The following is a 6,670-nucleotide window of genomic DNA, read 5'->3' as shown; positions in this document are numbered from 1 at the left end:
CCAAAACGTGCTTTTCAGCCCCTGAAAAGCACATTTTGGCCATAAAAACTGAATATGTCCCCTGCAACCAAACGAACTGTCAGAGACACAAATCTACAATGGACATAGTGTAAAATGGTCCAATTCAAGTAAATTATTCATTTGGCATCTTTCGAAGTGATAGAAATCAAGTTTTAATGAAAATTATCATACTCGGCCAAAACATGCTTTTCAGCCTCTGAAAAGCACATTTTGGCCATAAAAACTGAAAATGTCCCCTGCAACCAAACGAACTGTCGGAGACACAAATCTACAATGGACATAGGTAAAATGGTCCAATTCAAGTAAGTTATTCATTTGGCATCATTCGAAGTGATAGAAATTAAGTTTTAATGAAAATCATCATACTCGGCCAAAACATGCTTTTCAGCCTCTGAAAAGCACATTTTGGCCATAAAAACTGAAAATGTCCCCTGCAATCAAACGAACTGTCGGAGACACAAATCTACAATTGACATAGTCTAAAATGGTCCAATTCAAGTAAGTTATTCATTTGGCATCATTCGAAGTGATAGAAATTAAGTTTTAATGAAAATCATCATACTCGGCCAAAACATGCTTTTCAGCCCCTGAAAAGCACATTTTGGCCATAAAAACTGAAAATGTCCCCTGCAACCAAACGAACTGTCGGAGACACAAATCTACAATTGACATAGTCTAAAATGGTCCAATTCAAGTAAGTTATTCATTTGGCATCATTCGAAGTGATAGAAATCAAGTTTTAATGAAAATTATCATACTCTGCCAAAACGTGCTTTTCAGCCCCTGAAAAGCACATTTTGGCCATAAAAACTGAATATGTCCCCTGCAACGAAATGAACTGTCAGAGACACAAATCTACAATGGACATAGTGTAAAATGGTCCAATTCAAGTAAGTTATTCATTTGGCATCATTCGAAGTGATAGAAATCAAGTTTTAATGAAAATTATCATACTCGGCCAAAACATGCTTTTCAGCCTCTGAAAAGCACATTTTGGCCATAAAAACTGAATATGTCCCCTGCAACCAAACGAACTGTCAGAGACACAAATCTACAATGGACATAGTGTAAAATGGTCCAATTCAAGTAAGTTATTCATTTGGCATCATTCGAAGTGATAGAAATCAAGTTTTAATGAAAATTATCATACTCGGCCAAAACATGCTTTTCAGCCCCTGAAAAGCACATTTTGGCCATAAAAACTGAATATGTCCCCTGCAACCAAACGAACTGTCAGAGACACAAATCTACAATGGACATAGTGTAAAATGGTCCAATTCAAGTAAGTTATTCATTTGGCATCATTCGAAGTGATAGAAATCAAGTTTTAATGAAAATTATCATACTCGGCCAAAACATGCTTTTCAGCCCCTGAAAAGCACATTTTGGCCATAAAAACTGAATATGTCCCCTGCAACCAAACGAACTGTCAGAGACACAAATCTACAATTGACATAGTCTAAAATGGTCCAATTCAAGTAAGTTATTCATTTGGCATCATTCGAAGTGATAGAAATCAAGTTTTAATGAAAATTATCATACTCAGCCAAAACATGCTTTTCAGCCTCTGAAAAGCACATTTTGGCCATAAAAACTGAAATGTCCCCTGCAACCAAACGAACTGTCGGAGACACAAATCTACAATGGACATAGTGTAAAATGGTCCAATTCAAGTAAGTTATTCATTTGGCATCATTCGAAGTGATAGAAATCAAGTTTTAATGAAGATTACCATACTCGGCCAAAACATGCTTTTCAGCCCCTGAAAAGCACATTTTGGCCTTAACTGAATATGTCCCCTGCAACCAAACTAACTGTCAGAGATACAAATCTACAATGGACATAGTGTAAAATGGTCCAATTCAAGTAAATTATTCATTTGGCATCATTAGAAGTGATAGAAATTAAGTTTTAATGAAAATTATCATACTCGGCCAAAACATGCTTTTCAGCCTCTGAAAAGCACATTTTGGCCATAAAAACTGAAAATGTCCCCTGCAACCAAACGAACTGTCGGAGACACAAATCTACAATGGACATAGTGTAAAATGGTCAAATTCAAGTAAGTTATTCATTTGGCATGATTCGAAGTGATAGAAATCAAGTTTTAATGAAAATTATCATACTCGGCCAAAACATGCTTTTCAGCCCCTGAAAAGCACATTTTGGCCATAAAAACTGAATATGTCCCCTGCAACCAAACGAACTGTCAGAGACACAAATCTACAATGGACATAGTGTAAAACGGTCCAATTCAAGTAAGTTATTCATTTGGCATCATTCGAATGGATAGAAATCAAGTTTTAATGAAAATTATCATATTCTGCCAAAACGTGCTTTTCAGCCCCTGAAAAGCACATTTTGGCCATAAAAACTGAATATGTCCCCTGCAACGAAATGAACTGTCAGAGACACAAATCTACAATGGACATAGTGTAAAATGGTCCAATTCAAGTAAGTTATTCATTTGGCATCATTCGAAGTGATAGAAATCAAGTTTTAATGAAAATTACCATACTCGGCCAAAACATGCTTTTCAGCCTCTGAAAAGCACATTTTGGCCATAAAAACTGAAAATGTCCCCTGCAACCAAACGAACTGTCGGAGACACAAATCTACAATGGACATAGTGTAAAATGGTCCAATTCAAGTAAGTTATTCATTTGGCATCATTCGAAGTGATAGAAATCAAGTTTTAATGAAAATTATCATACTCGGCCAAAACATGCTTTTCAGCCCCTGAAAAGCACATTTTGGCCATAAAAACTGAATATGTCCCCTGCAACCAAACGAACTGTCAGAGACACAAATCTACAATGGACATAGTGTAAAATGGTCCAATTCAAGTAAGTTATTCATTTGGCATCATTCGAAGTGATAGAAATCAAGTTTTAATGAAAATTATCATACTCGGCCAAAACATGCTTTTCAGCCCCTGAAAAGCACATTTTGGCCATAAAAACTGAATATGTCCCCTGCAACCAAACGAACTGTCAGAGACACAAATCTACAATGGACATAGTGTAAAATGGTCCAATTCAAGTAAGTTATTCATTTGGCATCATTCGAAGTGATAGAAATCAAGTTTTAATGAAAATTATCATACTCGGCCAAAACATGCTTTTCAGCCCCTGAAAAGCACATTTTGGCCATAAAAACTGAATATGTCCCCTGCAACCAAACGAACTGTCAGAGACACAAATCTACAATGGACATAGTGTAAAATGGTCCAATTCAAGTAAGTTATTCATTTGGCATCAATCGAAGTGATAGAAATCAAGTTTTAATGAAAATTATCAAACTCGGCCAAAACATGCTTTTCAGCCCCTGAAAAGCACATTTTGGCCATAAAAACTGAATATGTCCCCTGCAACCAAACGAACTGTCAGAGACACAAATCTACAATGGACATAGTGTAAAATGGTCCAATTCAAGTAAGTTATTCATTTGGCATCATTCGAAGTGATAGAAATTAAGTTTTAATGAAAATTATCATACTCTGCCAAAACATGCTTTTCAGCCTCTGAAAAGCACATTTTGGCCATAAAAACTGAAAATGTCCCCTGCAACCAAACGAACTGTCGGAGACACAAATCTACAATGGACATAGTGTAAAACGGTCCAATTCAAGTAAGTTATTCATTTGGCATCATTCGAATGGATAGAAATCAAGTTTTAATGAAAATTATCATATTCTGCCAAAACGTGCTTTTCAGCCCCTGAAAAGCACATTTTGGCCATAAAAACTGAATATGTCCCCTGCAACGAAATGAACTGTCAGAGACACAAATCTACAATGGACATAGTGTAAAATGGTCCAATTCAAGTAAGTTATTCATTTAGCATCATTCGAAGTGATAGAAATCAAGTTTTAATGAAAATTACCATACTCGGCCAAAACATGCTTTTCAGCCTCTGAAAAGCACATTTTGGCCATAAAAACTGAAAATGTCCCCTGCAACCAAACGAACTGTCGGAGACACAAATCTACAATGGACATAGTGTAAAATGGTCCAATTCAAGTAAGTTATTCATTTGGCATCATTCGAAGTGATAGAAATCAAGTTTTAATGAAAATTATCATACTCGGCCAAAACATGCTTTTCAGCCCCTGAAAAGCACATTTTGGCCATAAAAAACTGAATATGTCCCCTGCAACCAAACGAACTGTCAGAGACACAAATCTACAATGGACATAGTGTAAATGGTCCAATTCAAGTAAGTTATTCATTTGGCATCATTCGAAGTGATAGAAATCAAGTTTTAATGAAAATTACCATACTCGGCCAAAACATGCTTTTCAGCCTCTGAAAAGCACATTTTGGCCATAAAAACTGAAAATGTCCCCTGCAACCAAACGAACTGTCGGAGACACAAATCTACAATGGACATAGTGTAAAATGGTCCAATTCAAGTAAGTTATTCATTTGGCATCATTCGAAGTGATAGAAATCAAGTTTTAATGAAAATTATCATACTCGGCCAAAACATGCTTTTCAGCCCCTGAAAAGCACATTTTGGCCATAAAAACTGAATATGTCCCCTGCAACCAAACGAACTGTCAGAGACACAAATCTACAATGGACATAGTGTAAAATGGTCCAATTCAAGTAAGTTATTCATTTGGCATCATTCGAAGTGATAGAAATCAAGTTTTAATGAAAATTATCATACTCGGCCAAAACATGCTTTTCAGCCCCTGAAAAGCACATTTTGGCCATAAAAACTGAATATGTCCCCTGCAACCAAACGAACTGTCAGAGACACAAATCTACAATGGACATAGTGTAAAATGGTCCAATTCAAGTAAGTTATTCATTTGGCATCATTCGAAGTGATAGAAATCAAGTTTTAATGAAAATTATCATACTCGGCCAAAACATGCTTTTCAGCCCCTGAAAAGCACATTTTGGCCATAAAAACTGAATATGTCCCCTGCAACCAAACGAACTGTCAGAGACACAAATCTACAATGGACATAGTGTAAAATGGTCCAATTCAAGTAAGTTATTCATTTGGCATCAATCGAAGTGATAGAAATCAAGTTTTAATGAAAATTATCAAACTCGGCCAAAACATGCTTTTCAGCCCCTGAAAAGCACATTTTGGCCATAAAAACTGAATATGTCCCCTGCAACCAAACGAACTGTCAGAGACACAAATCTACAATGGACATAGTGTAAAATGGTCCAATTCAAGTAAGTTATTCATTTGGCATCATTCGAAGTGATAGAAATTAAGTTTTAATGAAAATTATCATACTCTGCCAAAACATGCTTTTCAGCCTCTGAAAAGCACATTTTGGCCATAAAAACTGAAAATGTCCCCTGCAACCAAACGAACTGTCGGAGACACAAATCTACAATTGACATAGTGTAAAATGGTCCAATTCAAGTAAGTTATTCATTTGGCATCATTCGAAGTGATAGAAATTAAGTTTTAATGAAAATCATCATACTCGGCCAAAACATGCTTTTCAGCCCCTGAAAAGCACATTTTGGCCATAAAAACTGAAAATGTCCCCTGCAACCAAACGAACTGTCGGAGACACAAATCTACAATTGACTTAGTGTAAAATGGTCCAATTCAAGTAAGTTATTCATTTGGCATCATTCGAATGGATAGAAATCAAGTTTTAATGAAAATTATCATATTCTGCCAAAACGTGCTTTTCAGCCCCTGAAAAGCACATTTTGGCCATAAAAACTGAATATGTCCCCTGCAACGAAATGAACTGTCAGAGACACAAATCTACAATGGACATAGTGTAAAATGGTCCAATTCAAGTAAGTTATTCATTTGGCATCATTCGAAGTGATAGAAATCAAGTTTTAATGAAAATTACCATACTCGGCCTAAACATGCTTTTCAGCCTCTGAAAAGCACATTTTGGCCATAAAAACTGAAAATGTCCCCTGCAACCAAACGAACTGTCGGAGACACAAATCTACAATGGACATAGTGTAAAATGGTCCAATTCAAGTAAGTTATTCATTTGGCATCATTCGAAGTGATAGAAATCAAGTTTTAATGAAAATTATCATACTCGGCCAAAACATGCTTTTCAGCCCCTGAAAAGCACATTTTGGCCATAAAAACTGAATATGTCCCCTGCAACCAAACGAACTGTCAGAGACACAAATCTACAATGGACATAGTGTAAAATGGTCCAATTCAAGTAAGTTATTCATTTGGCATCATTCGAAGTGATAGAAATCAAGTTTTAATGAAAATTATCATACTCGGCCAAAACATGCTTTTCAGCCCCTGAAAAGCACATTTTGGCCATAAAAACTGAATATGTCCCCTGCAACCAAACGAACTGTCAGAGACACAAATCTACAATGGACATAGTGTAAAATGGTCCAATTCAAGTAAGTTATTCATTTGGCATCATTCGAAGTGATAGAAATCAAGTTTTAATGAAAATTATCATACTCGGCCAAAACATGCTTTTCAGCCCCTGAAAAGCACATTTTGGCCATAAAAACTGAATATGTCCCCTGCAACCAAACGAACTGTCAGAGACACAAATCTACAATGGACATAGTGTAAAATGGTCCAATTCAAGTAAGTTATTCATTTGGCATCAATCGAAGTGATAGAAATCAAGTTTTAATGAAAATTATCAAACTCGGCCAAAACATGC

Source organism: Stigmatopora argus, chromosome 9 (genome assembly GCF_051989625.1).
Source record: "Stigmatopora argus isolate UIUO_Sarg chromosome 9, RoL_Sarg_1.0, whole genome shotgun sequence".
NCBI classification, from domain to species: domain Eukaryota; kingdom Metazoa; phylum Chordata; class Actinopteri; order Syngnathiformes; family Syngnathidae; genus Stigmatopora; species Stigmatopora argus.
The sequence above is the reverse complement of the archived record's forward strand: the minus strand, read 5'-3'. Positions refer to the sequence as shown.